Source organism: Tinamus guttatus, unplaced genomic scaffold (assembly GCF_059628265.1).
Source record: "Tinamus guttatus ecotype Peru unplaced genomic scaffold, ASM5962826v1 Tinamus_guttatus_pri_ptg000075l, whole genome shotgun sequence".
In the NCBI taxonomy this organism is placed as follows: Eukaryota; Metazoa; Chordata; class Aves; order Tinamiformes; family Tinamidae; genus Tinamus; species Tinamus guttatus.
In genome coordinates, this window is record NW_028288609.1 from 723775 (window position 1) to 740320 (window position 16546).

Here is a 16546-nt window from a genome sequence, read left to right on the forward strand (position 1 = left end):
TCTGCTTCATAAGTGCTTTGTGCTTGAGAAAGTGATCCAGATTACTGCAGGCACTCCAAAGGATGAGGTAGCACTGCTGAAGACAGGTTTGCTCAAATTCCCTGTGAAACCCAGAGCCCAAGGACAGGCAGCAGCACAGAGCTTCCCTAGGGAAGCACAGCTCAGCAACCGTGCTGAACAGCTCATGTCAGAGAAAGGGACTCCACACTTCAGATCCTATCTGGAGTCAGCTGAATATGGCTCATTAGGAAGGAATTATGCCTGGTTTTTCTTCCTGTGATAAATAATGTCTGCATTGACAAATATTCAACATGGGCATCCAAGGAACAAAGCTGGTGCTTATCTCCTGTCTTGTTTATCCTTTGAGGGGTCAAGGGTTGTTAATAAAGGCAGGAGCAGTATTGATAACACCTCAGATTAACCCTAATCATGTCAGGCAGTTTTCAGTGACTTGCAGAAGGATTTTCAGCACTTTGCAGGTCAGAATCCAGCTCTCTTATGGGGACTTTTAGGTAGATGTGAGAAATGTGGTGGGAGGGATGGCACAAGTTTAAGATCACGAGTCAATGAGCCAAGACTCACACACTCAGAGACATTTGTTCATTTACTGGGGAGTTGCACAAGGCCGGTGCTCAGTGGTTTCCCACAAATGGAGCACATACTCACAACTTTCCAAACCTCATTTACACACTCTGCAACTTCACAGAGGCAACTTCACAATGCCTCTTGCATTGATTGGTTAGGAATTTACATAGAATTATAATATTGCTCACTCAACATTTCCACAGTTACACATATTCAGGGGAAGGGTCTTCACCTGGGCAAGAGTCTGTTCAACCTATGGGCGTGATTTTTAAGTATTATAATGAAGACAGTTCACTTCAGCAGACATGGACCTTGGGTTTTCCTGCCAACTTCACAACATGTATAAACCATTCTGGTTTTAATGAGGAGTTCCAGGTTGTCCCTGGTTAAGGAACAGTCACCACCTGCTCTGTCTTATCTGCTGATAAGTAGCCTCCTGCCCCACCAAGATACAGGGAATGTCTACTCTACTTAAATAAGATGAATCATGTTAGTGCTGCCATACCTGGACAAGTATTGCATCTTCTTGTGTGAAGAAAAATGATGCCTCGCTAGCAAGGGACAGAGGGCAAGGAGGAGGAGGGAGAGAAGGAGAAATAGCAGGAGGAGGACAGCAGAGGGTAGCACATACCTGAATTCCTTCCTTGACTTGCAGAACAGTGCTGGTTTATACCACGTTAGAACAGTTTCACAGTGCACATTGGGCATATTTTGTTGAAAGGTTAGGGTCACAGAGAAGGGTGAGCTTCTTAGAGGTGGAGATCACTCATGCCGTTGTCCAGTTGTCTTCCAAGCTTACCACAAGTCCCACTGGTTCAGAAGGATAGCAGGATTTCACCAACGCTTATGGAGACAAGTGAATATCCAAAATATCTCAGTACTGTGCTCATTGGGAGACTCCAAGTGACCCCCTGTGTTTGAATCCTGCTCATGCTCCAGCACCACCAAAGGCCAAGAAATCTGGAGCTGCCCCTCTGGTTGATCTGGAACTCTAGCTCCTCTGATAGGATCATGGTCTCAGAGTTGGGGCTAATTATTAGGCAATAATTAACCCAGGTGGGGCTAATTATCAAGCAATCTGTCTCCCTCCTTGCCTGTGAGATGCAGGTGATGCTGATGCTGTGTGTCAGATTAAGGGCTTTGCTTTGCCCTTGAAGCAGACAGGAGATGGTCCCAGCTACTGGCTTGTGTCATCACCTCCTAAAGGATCGTTCTTCTTCATGGGAGCGCTGCACCAAGCAGGGCTGGGTGTCCTGAGCCATTCCCAGGCTTTGGCTCTGAGGAAACTTAGGTGGTCAGAAGGGTCCATGGCCCCAGATGCAGGGGAAAGCGCGTCAGCAGCCAGTCCCAGCATCTGGAGCACCCAAGGCACAATAAAGTTGTTCCCCGATCTTCAAAGAAAATCTTTCATTCCTCACTGCATTAGCTTTATGATGACTGCAAATGACTGTGTGCCAAGTGCAAAGGAATGAAGCTTTCTCACTGAGCCATATTTCGCTGGGTGAAATCAGTTTTCAGACTCCTGTCTTCTGCCAAATGAAACTCTCACCAAGATACAAGAGCAGATTGGACTCCAGTATTGGAGTGGCCCTTAATGAGAACTCCCTTGGCCACACCTGTGATGAATCCTTGATGTAGTAATTACGTTACACCATTTGGGAGGAAACCTCTTAGGAGACACCAGCATGACTAGAACATTGTGGTTAAATTTTGGCCCGTGTTCCTGGGGTCTGGCACGTCTGGCACAAGGAGCATAAGGGACAAATAAACCAGAGAAGAGGGAGCAGGTGGACTTTGTGCCCACAGGGTCCTATGAGCTCCATATTACCCATTCAGGCTGAAGAATTACCACACTTCTGTCTCCTAGCACATGAACTCCACAAGTCAAACACGTTCCCTTGCTGTGGGCCACAGCCTTTCAGCCCTCCGGAAAAAGTGGCAGCTTGAAACATCACTTGATGCTGGAAAATAACAGTATGCGGGGGATTTTCAGAGTGGATTTGCCTGGCTATTTATTGATTTACACATAGGGTTTATACCTCTCTCTTTTAAGTGGTATCAGTTGGAGGGATTGGTATCAGGCATATTTTCTCTGAAGTTTTTGCTCTCAGTACTAGCTAATACCATGGAGCTTTCAGTTTACTTACAAAGAAGGATACATCCCCCTTTGGAGGAGTTTTTCCCCTTACTTTCTTATTTCTGAGTCACTGTGCACTCCAGCAAATTGCTGGCAAGTTGCAGTTAGGGCTAAATGGTCATTTTATGGCTCTCCCCCAGCTGCTTTATACCTTTTTTGGAGAACAATTGCTCTTTTGGGATGGAAATTTCTCCCCACTTGGTCTCACCCTGATGTCCAAGTATGCTGGAACATGGTAAGAAAGGCAATCTGAACCCCTGGATGTGTCTGAAAGCACCTTTCCCTGCCAGCTGGTTTCCCCTGTGCTGATGGCTGAAGAAGCCATAGTTATTCTAATCTGAATTGTAATTAAGGGTAATTTAGCCTTTCTCTGGAAACTAAAAATAAATAGAGACAAAACAAAAATGAAGTGGTTGGTAAAATGGGTGGGATGTGGGATCAATAGTCTGGCTTCTTTGCTTGGAGCATGGGAAGCGTGTCTTGAATCTGCTGTGCTCGCGACTCCCTTGGCCAGCCCACTCAAGTCACTTAAAGTTTTTTACATCTCAGCTCCCCTCCCTGTCGGGTGGATATAAAAATACATCCTGTGCTGATCCTTCTGAAAGGAAGCTGTGGGGGAAAGCAAAGGGCACCTGCTGCTCCCTGCAGATACATCAGGTGAAGATGCATGGGCTCTAATTTCTGGGTGCTGAGACTCTCTTTCGAGGAAGGTTTTTCACATCTGGAAGTGTCCAGCAGTTGCCAGCCTTCCTGCTGCCCACACCAGGGCAGCTACTGAGGCATTTTAGCTGATAGTGTCCTTATCTGGGAGGCCTTTAATCCTCAAGCTGCTTGGGGAAATGCTTTTGTTTTATTCCCTGACTCCCCACTGGCATGTTGCCAAGTTGTTCTGGGAATCTCTATATTTCTTTTTCTTCTCTTTGTTATCCATTCCCTTGAAAACGTCTTGTGGGGTGCCCTGGTGCCAGGGAAGGGTGAATACTAAGTAGAGCAAAACTGTTTTATTTGTCCTCACACAGTTGGTGCTGGAGCTGGCTGCAGTCACCCTGCAATATCCCTGTCTTGGAGCCAATATTTTTTTTACTGACATCTGTACTTCTACCAAGAAAAAAATAAAACAGAGCCAGCAAAATGCAGAGGTGGAGAGGGAGGAAAGATGTGTCTCAGTTGGTGCCTGATTTCTCCCTGGTGGGAATTCTTAAATTTTCTTCAGCATAATTGTGGGTATCCCCAGTGACTGAGTTTGTATCTCCTGAGTGACTGAGTTTGTATCTCCTCCATACCCAGGAGACTAATTTCACAGGCTAATGCCTTTCCCTGCTGTTCAGCCTGGATCTTCCCACCTCTGTTTTCACAGAACCAGCTCAGCCTCAGTGTCTTTGAACTCTGTTCCACCATGAATATTTCTCCCCTTCCTTGGCCCCCATAGATATTACTAGTTTGCAATTATCTCCCTGAAGCTGTGTCATTGCAAAGCCAGCTGTGTTTGCCTTGCTACAGCTCCCCGTGACTCCCTCCACCTCCTGTTTTCACCATGCTTGGCTTTAAGCTCCTTCCACTGTGTCGATAACTGAAACCAAAACTCGGGGTCCTGCCGCAAATCTGAAATGTGTCAGTTTGTTGCCTCTGAGAATGGAGACTTTAAATCACTCATGTTTATTATTGTTATGTTATATATGTTATTTATATGTTGTAATATGTTGTTGTTGTTCTGTGAGAAGTCTTGGGACCTGCTGGAATTCCCCAGCTGTTTAACGGTACAGTAAAACAATGTACCAGAGTCAGAAATCATGGAGCATTAGAGCAGTAGACCAACTCCAGGAAATGTTGGAAGATGACCAGCACTTTCAGCACCCAATTTCAATGTTCAAAGTGTGTTCACACTCCAAATTGGGGTGAGAAACCAGAATTTTTCTAAAACTGGAGGAAAAAAACAAACCAGGCCAAACACCTCAGTGATTCATGATGCCTCACTTTGAACTAGACCATTTTTTGCCTCTGAATATTTATGTTATTTCACCATTATTAGGCTTTAGTGTGAAACATCTTTTGAAGCAGAAAACGAGATTTTCACCTCAAGGTACTGATACTAAATAGTTGAATGTTTTTAAACTTTGCCAAATGTCTCCTTGAGATGAGAAATTCATGGAGGAGCCATCCAGTCCTGAGGAGAGCTTCAGTTTAGAGAGAGAAGCATTACCCAGTGGAAAACCAGGAAATAAGAGACTTCCTGAGGAGCCCCTGGGCTGGAGTCAATCACGTGCATCCTGGCAGGGGCAGCTGGGAAGGGGCCTCCGAGCAATTTGAGAAGGATTTCACTGTGGCTTGAGTCTATAGTCTATTCTGAGTGGGACATCTTACAGCAAGAAGCAGCACTACCCTTAAAGAGATAAAGAGGGAGAAGGGAGGCATGTGGATCAGTCTCAGCAGGTTAGCCGAAACCTACGTGAGGCCTGATATTTCTTGGGGATTTACTGGCTCTGAGCTCAAAGCCAGGCTGCTGCTAATTTTCCTTGCTATTTAATTATCAACTGAAGGGGTGTTTATTACTGATCCCCAGGAAAGCATAAAGTGCAAGGTGAGTAAGACTTCTGTTTAGAAAAGCCAGATGGAATTGTTCACTGAGTCAAAGCAAAACAGAGCAGAAAAATGAGCCAAGATACCAAGTCAAATGCATTCTGGTTTCCAGACTCTTCCTACTCAAACCTCAAGATATTTCTGCCAAAGACGATGAACGTGAGGGCCATATCAGAGGATGGGCTGAGGTGGACCTCCACAGTGGCAGTGTGGACATCAGGGCTTTTCTTACATGCTTCTGATAAGGATGTCTGGGACCATATGAGTACATGGCAGGCTTATAATAAAAGAAACAGTGGTGTTGCCTTTATTGTGAAGTGTAGAGCAACTACAGAGATTCTTCAGAATCAGGGTATTTCTGTTATATTTTATGGCAAGTTTTCAGATGACAAGAATCAACTCACAGAGATGCTCCTAGGTACTAAAGCTTACAAGGGATCGTTGGTTTTTCTAATCGACTCGGTGATGAACACAGACCAGAGAATGTCAACTTGTCCCCTGACATAAGGTTTTGATTTGACAATAGCAAAAGGTGATGAGTCCAAGACTTGTGTAGTCAAAGTCCCAGTGGCTAAACTCTTAAAACTCCTGCTGTTGTCAGCGAGTCTATCTTATCTTCCAGCCATTTGATATCTTGCTATGCCTTTCTCTGCTGGATGAAAAAGCTTTTCAAAATCTGATATTTTCACCTCTGAAGATAGTTATCCACTGTATTCAAGTCACCTCTTCATCATCTGTGACAACTAAATTGTCTAAATGACAATGCCTGGAACCAAAGCACTTATATTCATAACAGTAGTTACAGATCCATTTCTCTCTAGTACCTGACTAGTTCTTTCAAGGACAATTGCATGACAACAGATTCTTGATGTGCTGGCTCTCGTGCGTGGCTCATTCCACTATGATGTTTTAATCCTCTTCCTCTATGACTGCTCCCTGGGTGCTATGAAATGTATCGGTGCAGGCAGAGCTGACAAGGGTAGGGGCAGATGGACTCCCTAAAGATTTTCAGATATTCTAAGCATTTTATATCTGCTAATAAGGTAAAAGTCAGCCTAGATATAGTGATTCATGAACTTTGACTTCCTCTGTTGTCAGTAGCTGTTAGTGTATGAAGTGTGTGACAACAGGAATGACCATGACAAGGAAAGTGGTATCAGGCCATCATTAACCAGTTACTGTCTGTTGGCTTCTGCAGTTGTTTCTTTTATGTCCAGCATGGACTTAAAAAGCTCCTTTTTTCTCATGAGAAGGAAAAATCCCAGTGGGCAACTGCCAGTGGGGGGGCTTGAGGGGGTGAAGTAGGATGGGATTCACCTGTTTAAATGGACACATAAAGGCGGACTGGTTTTGTGATGGACTATGTGTCCTTCCATGTGCAATTCTGTTCTACCTGTAGCAAAATGGTGTACCCAGCTAAGATGGGGATATACCAGGTGTTAGAGAGTCCAGTTTCCTCTGGCAGTGTCAACAAAATGAAGTGCCCTTGAAATCCATGGATCACTCTCACTTTGCTTAAGGTGAGACTTTCCCCTGCAAGGCTGTGCTCACTGAAATGTGCATGCAGCAGAGCTGTCCCTCGGGGGTGAGGAGCAGAAGCAAACCAAACCTGCAGAGCATAAGAGAATTCAAAACCAGCCATTTACCAGTGCACCCCTTATCCTGAGCGACATTCGTTCACTCGGCATTAGCTCCCCAGATGGTTTGAAAGCCCTTCCCTGCCCACAGCAGGGGAGTTTTGCAGCACAGCACACTGAGACATCTGAAATCCCACTTTTTTGGTGGAGCCTGCACTCATTTAAATTGTTGAAGCTCATGAGCACCCGTCAGGCCTGTTGCCGTGGGCCAATGAATGGCAGATTGTTTGTGAACAGGGTATTTTTAGCTTTTAGACACCCAGAGGATGGCAAGACAGGCAACGCCGCCAGTTTTCAGTGGGATGGAGGCAAGCTTGCCTGGAGATATTTTCCTCTGAGAGAACAGCGGCAGAAACAGATTCCCTCCTTGGAGGATTTGCAATGTATGTTGTTTGCCAGGAAAGTTTAAATAACCTTCAGCTGAAAATTTACACTGGAGATTGCCCTTCCACCCCGCACTACTAGGCATGGAGCAGCAGAGCATCTGGGTTCTCCTCGGCTGGGATCTCATAACCAGCTGGTCTCCATTGCCACCGTTCCATGTAGAGGGAAAAAAAATCCTTTAAAATCCTGAGAAGTCGATGTCCCAAGAAACATTACCTGCTCCACAAGGGCACCGTGAAGTTCCTTGGCAAAGAGGTCACGGCTGAGTCGGCTACTGGAAGGGTAGGAGAGTTGCCCATGAGCGGGACTGAGAGCCACCATGATGCAGCTGCTGCTCACATTTCCTGCCTCCATGGAGCTGAAATCGTTACAAGCTGAAGCAGGAATAAGAAAATCCAAAAATTTCCTTAAACTTTGTATTTATTCGTCACTGGGGAGTCAATAGAGGCAGAGAAAGATAACCCTCATTACTGAAGAAAACCTCACCTAATCTCAAGTCATTTTCAGTACATTTTTGTAACCACTTCCAGTAAATAATTGAATCATCTTCAATTTAGGAGGCAGCAAAAGGCTATCCCCAGGCAACCTGCTTGTACTGTCAGGATTGGCAATCTGTCGAAAACCTCCTGAGAACCCCTTAGGTGATATTAGTAGGGGCAGGGAGAAGGATAGATGTGCATTCATGCTCCTCTGTTGCATAAGACACCCAAAGGATGAAAATACTAATTTTGTAACCTCATAACAGGACCTGGGTCCGACTTAAAATCTCACTTGGAGCTGGGAGAACGGGAGGGATAGACGATCTGGCACTGTCAAGCCTCTGGGCTACCTCAGATAGGGACATGCTGAAGTACAGGACCTTTAGCCCTCATATCGTTGATAATTTCTGACCTCAGTCTGAGATGGTAAGGGTGGGTAATGGGATGAGGTTCTTGATTCGATCCCATCTGAACCAACAGCGACAGAAAATTATTGTTAACTGCAAACATCTTCTAACTTGCATGAAATGAGCTTGCTGGAGCTCAATTCCCTTCCCGTGAACTTCTGGGCAGCACAAGAAGAGCCTCTGCAGCAGTGAGACACGCAGAGCACAGGCTGATGGGCAGTGGAGGACCTGAGGGTACCCCATAGATGCTCATGTACAAGGTGTGGGATGCATGGACCAGGTCCAGAACCACTCAAAAAGGCTGAACTGTTGGTGAGAGAAGAGTAGATCTGCTAACACTGAGAAACTGAAGCCTGGAGGATACAGAGAGCTTATAAACCACCGTCATGCGTATGAGTGACCAGTGTTAGTGCCTACGTGTGCGTGGAGATTGCGGTGGTTACTGCATTCCTAATTTCTCAGCTCTTCCCTGGGGACACTCCTCACCAAGCAGCTCATGGCTGTTCCTGGGGCTCTCCCTGCCGCGCTCCAGGGCTGCACAGGATTGTGCCAAGCTTCCTCCTGCAGCATTTCCAATGAGCTCTGCTTTGCAGATGCTCTGTGGTTGCGTTGGAGGCTGGAGAGCAGCAAGCTGCAAACAGTGGCTCTTCATGCGAGTTGTTCCTGTGAGCGTTGGGCCACTCAGACTAATCATCCTCCAGCGATGCAGAGGCAGGAGTTCGAGATGAAGGTTTATGATCAAAGAATTATTTAGGAGGACCTGATTGCATCAACTGATTCATTACTGAAGAGGTACTTTGTGTGTATGTTTTTTAGTGAAAAGTGATGAATTGATATGTTGCTGTTAAATAACTCCTCCCTTGCTGCATGTGACTGCAGACACCTCTGCAATCGGAGAGGAGCAGGAGCTCCTCAGGGTTGAGCTGCTGTCCTCAGTGTCCTCAAGGACATTGCAACTCTGTGCTTGTTAGAAGTGTCCATTCGTGACAAGCATCACAAAAATTGCCTTGTTACATAGTGAATTGCTCTGATTTGATAATCGCTCCTATCGGAGTTCTAAGTTTTTGTGTTTTGTGCCAGTAAGACAAATGCATAGGGTGGGACGGATCCTTAGCTAATGTAAATCAGCTCTTCACTGGTGATATCACCTGTGAAACCCTGATTTACTGCAGCTGCAAATCCAAGGAGGCAACTTTAAAGGAGTGCACAGAGCAAAACACACAAAAGATTAATTAAAGGTGAGTGCTGCAGCTTTAACGAGACAGGGCTCTTGCCACTGAACAACCTCCAGACTTTATTGCCAAGGCAAGTAAATAAAACATAGCTTTATGGCATAAAAAGTGGTGCTGATTGCAGAATTGCTTGCAGAGATTCATCACAGGGACATGCTGTAGCAAATACTCTGTTAGCTGCTGTGCTTCTCCACTGCCTCCTAGTCGGCCCCTTTTCTGCAGCTGCAGGTGGGAACAGTGGGAGCCTGATCCCATCCCCACTCATGGATTCTCCACCCTTCCTGGGTGCAGAGGGCAGAGCAAAAAGCTGAAATGATGCAGACCACATGCAAAATAGTGAAGGAGCCCGAGGGAGATGCTGTGGCATGAAACCAATGTGAGAAAAGCTAGGAAGAGCACAGAGGTTACACAGGGTCCGAGATCAATAGTAAAAGAGGGAGCAGGAAAGGCTGCAGGGAGGCATCTCCAGGCAGGACTGGTTTAACAGAGCTACTGGCACCAGGGGACGTCCCAGCCATGGCCAGATGGCTCATTCTGGTCTAGGTGATGCTACCAGCATCCAGGTACCAGCGAAACACATTGCAAGGAGGAATATGCATGAGAGTGATCAAGGAGGTCCAGGCTCTGCCCCAGCATGTCAGAGACTCCACGTGGATGAGGAGAAAGGTTTTAGTTATTTTTATCCTAGGAAACCCCCTCAATGCTGCTTTCAGCCCTTCCAGATCACATTAAGGCAGTTTCAGGACACTTGTGGGAAGTACATTCTTGGCCATCTCTGCTTGCAAGAGACATTTTAATGTACCTTTTCGGGCACTAACAGGGCCAGAGCAGTGATGAGAACAGCCCTAGTGTGAGATTAAGCCTTATGCAGATCAGAATAACTCTTCTCAATGCATAAAACAAGAGACTGGAAAACCCAGTGGGTCAAGGAAAGCAGCTGCTGGGAACAGTGGGTTCTCTAACCTGCATGCAGCAAGTTCCTAATGACCAGAAGGACAAGATGGAAAAGTGCAGGAGATCTGCAGGTGCACACGGCAGGTTTTGGAGCTGAGAACTGGAGACCTTCTCATAGGCAAACCCCGTGGTGTTGAAATCTGTTTCCATCCAAATACCCAGGGTATTGGGGAAAAAGCCAAGACAGGTGTTCAGAGAACATTCACATATGGCTCTGCAAACATATCTAGAGTCTAGCAAGATATTTTGGAACAATTCTTCCAAAAACGCTTCTGTTCACTGGTTGCTTACTCCAGCAGAAGAGCAGAAATGGAGACAACACTGGATGTGGGCTATGTAACCTTACACTATGGATTATAGGACAGTATTTACTGCCAAAGAGCCTTTGATAACCTTTGGGAGTTCTTCATTTCTCTGCTTACACTTGCAGAATGGATTCCAATGTACTCCCATTTGCTAGCAGCTGGTAGGCTTTTTGTAGCCTTAATGAAAACAGGATAACAGGCCTCAAACGAGGTAGACGAGGTTATTATGAGAGTAATTAACTTATTGACTATATGCAGCAAATCACACTGGTACCAGAGACAATACATAGAGGCAAAGCAAACCTCCTGGACCTGCTGCCGTTGTGTAGAAGACTGAGCTGGGATGTGTTCGGGTGTCCCAGGGCTCTGCTGATCCTCTCTGTTTTAGGAACAATGGTACCTTAGCATCCTTGGCATACAGCTGCATGAGGGAAGGGAGGAAAAAAAGCCAACCTGAAAACAAACGTTGTGCTGTGACTGTGCAAACAACAGGACAAGTGTCTGCGGTGGCAATTTCTCCTGGCTGTCAGCAGAGCTGTCACCCGGTCCCCTGCTGAACCCATCATGGGCTGAGTGACAAGGTCATTTTCTCTCTCCTCCTCTCTGCTTGTATCCTCACGGCACAGATCATCTTCAGTACCCCTGAAATTCAGAGGAGATGGATATGCACGGATGCACATTTTTGACAGAGAAATTGATTGCCAAGATCCTGCTTTTCTTGCAGGTGGAGATAAGCTGACACAACCTTACCCCCTTTCGTGGTGGCGATGGTGTCTTCCCCAGCCTGAAGAACTTTCTACTGTGATTTCCAAAGGACAAACCCTGTGGCTGAGTCCGAGGGATACGGATGAGGTTTGCAGCACCTTCTCTTGTGAGAGCAAAGCCCTGCGTTCGCTGCACAGAGCGTTTGCTCTCACACAGTGCTAACCGTGGGCTTGAGCATCCCCAGGCACTGGGGATTCAATTAACACGATGCCTTAACATTAACAATTAACATGATTTAGCAGGTGGACAAGCCTTGCTCCCACTGGAGCATGCTGCAAAGCAGGCGTGAGCTCGTGGAGATGCTCTTTGCATGCTAATGAACCTGCAAAACCTGATTTGTTAACCCAGGGCCAGCCAGGGAGGCAGGAGGCGCTGGAGAAAATCCCAGCTGGTTGCAAACCTAGGGGGAGTTTCCATCAGATGTCACCTCCAGCTCCCCGTATGCCTCCTGTTTGGCTCCTTTCCCTACACAGTGCCTGTCGCCTGCAGCCGCCTCCCTGCTTTGCTGATGCCCCTTCTAGGTCTAGATGTTGTCCACATGCTCCATCTCCCCACTCTGCTATTCAGTGCTGCTCTGAAAGGTCGAATTTTGTAGGAATTATGTTGGCAGGGGAAGCATAAAGAAAATGATGTGCTATCCAATATAAAGAAAGGGGACAGGGTGAAAGACACTTTTCCAGCATTCGATAGTTGCTGGTCAACCATGGTCAGGAGGTACCTGAACATCCACGTTTCCCTCTCCCCGTTGGATTTGAGGGGTTATTTTTTCCTAATGGATAGAGATGCCACATGAGGAATTTGGCTCTGCTGGAGCATCATGTCTTGCATTGCTAACATGTGCTGTCCTGGCATCTCTGCCTGGGATTAGGGGGTGCCAAATCCATGGGGATCACAAGGGTGAGAGATCAGGGAAGGGCAAAGCCGGGATGGGGAGGGACAGGGCATTAATTGAGTGACTGTTGATGGGGCATGTTTTAGGGATAGATACCAAGGACTGATACCAAGGACACCAACCGAACTCCAAAGTTGGCGGTCATAAGAGCGTCATAAATATAAGCAATGGGTATTGATTTTCCTTTGCAAGCTGCAAAAATTGCCTCTCTAGGCAGAGAGCTGCAGCCTTTTCTTCAGGGCAGGGATGCAAAGCTGTGACTGGGAATGGAAATAAATAAGGTTGAAAACTGGCAGGGAAGAAGCCTCCAACCTGCCCAGCTCTGCATTCATGCCCTGCTTTATCTAGGGAAGGGATGCTGGAGATGACAGATGCTGCTGCAGCACCCGGCGACCCAGGCCCCTGTATGTCAGGGCAGCACGAGGTTTCCAGCTCCACGAAGGCTTCACAAATAAGATGGCACTGAAAAATCCCTCTTTTACCCACCATTTTGGGGGTTCAGCAGCCAGATCTGATCTAGAATGGGTGCAAAGAAGGCTACAAAGCTGCAGCCATGGAGCTGAGCAGAGCGGTGCTGGTGCACGGGGCTGCTCAGCTTTGGGAAAAGCCTCTGACAACCTTGATGAACAGCCTGTTCATCCGCTCATACCGTTGAGAAGCCACAGGAGCTCTGGACCGTTGCAGCTCTATAATCAAGAGGGTTTGGAAGAGGCAATTTCATCTTCTTGCAAGCCAGTTAATTCGCATTTAATTGCTACCTATTTTGTAGAGATTTTTCTTTTTCCTGAATTGCTGTGGCACTGTCTCCTCATGTCAGCCTCTCCAGCAAGACAGCAGCACTTGACTTCTGCTTCACCTGGCTGGGCTTTGGGAGAACCAGGTTGTGCTAGGCTTCATACAACTTAGTTCTGATGCATCTGAGACATGGCATTTATGGAAAAAATCTCTGGGAACTAGTCTGATGTCTCCTCCTTGCTAGGGTGCTCTGCTTTTGGGAAAAGGAATAGAAAAGAAAATAGAAAATGCATCCTGTCACCAAAACAGAGCACCTGACAAACTTGCCTTTGCCAGCGCTATTCCTCACCTGCTGACTGTGGTTTAGTGCCAGGTAGTCCAGGCTCCTCTCAGCCTCTTGCTTTTGGCTTGCTCTTTTTTCCTGCTAGGAACTGGATGAGTTTCCTGGAGCATCGCCCAATGTGAAGGAAGTGGCCAGAGCCGTCACTGCGCTGCAGAACCAGCCCTTCTTCCAGCTTGAGGGGCTGGTTCATCTCCTTATTCCATCTGCAGCCTCTAAGCACATTTTAACCTGATTAATGCATTAAAATATAGCTCCCATTAGCTGCCCGAATAGTTCTCATCAGCGTCATAAGTGTGTCTATGACCATGGCTTTGGGTTAGTGATGCAGCATCAGTCAAACCTCTATAAAATCATAATCACTCTAGTCTGCAGTCCAGGGCTTGCTGAAAACATCTCCTGAGTCACCTTACTAACATACATATGCTTATTTCTTTCTGGCTAACTCTGCAAGTTTAAAGATGTGGGTTCTGTCCAATGGCACCCATGCGAGTGGGAGGAGGTTGAACCCAGGACTCCCCTTTCCTACCTGTCTCTCAAGTGCTCATGGTCCTCCCAGTCCATCAGCAGCTGCTTGGGCCTCTCCAGGTCCCACAGCCCCCCTGCACAAGGGCCTCATCCAGCTTCAGAGTCTCCTGCAACACCTCCGAGTGTGGGATTGCTGATCTTGGAAGTGGAAGGGCATTTTTGGGCAGATCATCTGCTGGCCACATCCCAAGGGAAGCTGATGTCCACTTGGAAGAAGAGAGAGGCTAATGGTGCAAGTCTGCTGGGGATGCTCCTTCGGGTCAGCAGCCCCAACTTCTTGTGATGGGCGTACAAGCCCCATAGATGTCCTTTGAATCCAGCCTGGACAGCTCTGTCCGTGCCAACACCACGTGCAGGCAAGGGGGACAGGTGGGAAACCATTGCTTGAGATTTGCTTCCTCTGCTGCCTATGCTGCAAGAAGAAGGCTCAGAGGCAGCTTAGGGTGAGCTCATGGTCCAGGGGGATCCAGCACTTCACTGCTCCCTGAAAAATCTCCATTTTCAGGATGCTGTGTAATGCAAACCTCTCTGCTGGCATCTGCTCCTTGAGGAGCTGCAGCTCCGGCTGCAGATAAAACCCTTTCGTGGAGCAGCAAACAGGATCTATGGCAGCCCAGCTGGTATCCTGGATCTTTTCATGTCCTCCAAACTGGAAAAAAAAAACACAACTGACCCTTTGAAAATTTCATGAGGGTGGCTGAGAGCTGCCTGTCTCTCACTGCCACTTGCTTTTGGAAGCCACTTGACTGCACCAGCTGTGACAAATGCCAGCAGGAGGCTCATGCCAACAGGGAGGGCAGTGAGGGCACCGGGATTAGAGACCGAAATATTTATTGGGGCTTTGGCAGCACGCAGACAGGCACTGCAGCCCCAGAGCTGCAGAGCCCCAAGCCATGAATTAGAGGGGACAGCTATAAAATGAAATGCAATTTCCTCTCTCAAGTCCTTCTCCTTGAGAGAGGACTGGCCTTGGTCTGGCCAGGACCTTCTCCTCCCTCTGGGCTGCTGATTTGCTCCTCTGCTTGCAAGGGAGATCCGGGATGGAAAAACCCCCAGGATTCATCCCGGGGGCTGGCAGAGATGCAGCCACAAGGTAATTCCCAGGCCTGGAGACCTCCCTCAGGACAGGCTAATTAAATTAATGAGCTAGATTATTTTCTGTTAGCTACCTGTGCCTTCCCACAACAGTTCAGTGTGGTACCAAGGACCCTCCTTAGTATTTTGGTCTCCCTCTGGGCCCCTCTCAGCCTCATGATACACCAGAACATCCTTAAGGGTTAATGTAGGATTATCTCAAGGAGCTACAACCTCCCAAGAGCACAGAAGATGGCAATTGGCAGCTCATTAATCCTGGAATTACTTGATAACTTTAAATACAATCAAGTAATCAGCAGGAGTATGTAATTATTATTTATGCACACGGTGCTTACCAAATTACAGCGCTTGCTGCGACGAGCAAATTACTTCTGCGATGCAAGAGCTTGACCAGAAAGCGGTGCCTGTGGCTGAATTTCACTGCTGAACAGAGGGGCAAAATGAAATTTTGTTTTAATTGGTTCCCCCATCCTGCTGGGAAGTGTGTTGTGGTTTTATTCTGCCTTGGCACGGCTGGTGCCAGAGCCTCAGATGCCCTATGAGAAGCTTGAAGGGAGGATTTGGCTTCTTCAGCCCTGATGGCATTTGCCACCCAACAAGATAGGAGAGCTGTCACGGGGAGCAAAAGGGAAAAACAGACCCGCAAAACCCTTGTGGGAGGAATCAAAGTGATTTTAATCAAAGAAAGCAGAGAATACACTTGCCTCTCCCTAGCTCCGGAAAGCAAAGTTGTGTAGATCCAAACAGACCCCTGGGAGGAGGGCAGTGGTGATGCAAACACAGGTCCTTTTCTTTGGGTTTCTTTGTTGGGTTTTGAAATTTTCACCACCTTTTCCCCCCTCCCAGGTGACTCAACTTTAGAAAATCCAAACCAACCACGTGCTGCAGAGCTTTTTGATAACATCTCTTCTACAGACAACACAAACCTTCAGGGAGCATTTCCACTTCTCCAAAGCACACAGAACTTGTTCCTCTCCTGCCAGGGACCCAGGAGGGAAATCAAACCAACCCAGAGGGAAACAGAAGAAAGATATTTTTCCAGCTCTTTTCATCGAGTTTGTACCATTTTGCAAATTGCCTTAAAGGGGAATTAAAAAACAAACAAAACACACGCCACAGTGCTGTCACTTTTCCCATTGCACAGGGACTAATTTTCTCAAACCCATGGAATGGTTATGGGGCAAACTGGAGGTTTTAGTTTGTGCCTCATTTTATAGATTTTTTTAATTTCTTCTTGTCATTTTAGCCTGAGGAAATGAGAGCAGAGCTATTTCGGAGCTGCTTCCAGCCTCCCTGGGACAGGGAATACTGAGCAGGAAAACAGAGGTGCAGGAGCATGGAGGGTCTGGAAGCAGCTCCCAGAGAGCAGCAGCGGTGGCAGCCCCTTGGGCTCGGGGAGAAGTCCCAGCACAGGGCCCCACTGCAGCAAATCAGGCCAGTGCTGGTAAAGTCAACAAAAGCACGGGCTAGTTTGTGCATCCTCTGTGCCAAAGT

At 47.1% G+C, this 16546-nt stretch overlaps 1 protein-coding gene across 1 annotated transcript in view; it reads right to left on the reverse strand.

The window, feature by feature from the left end:
- The window catches only part of ITGB3 (integrin subunit beta 3), a 113439-nt gene that overhangs the window by 45113 nt on the left and 51780 nt on the right, over positions 1-16546 (reverse strand). The gene's annotated exons all lie outside the window — the stretch shown is intronic.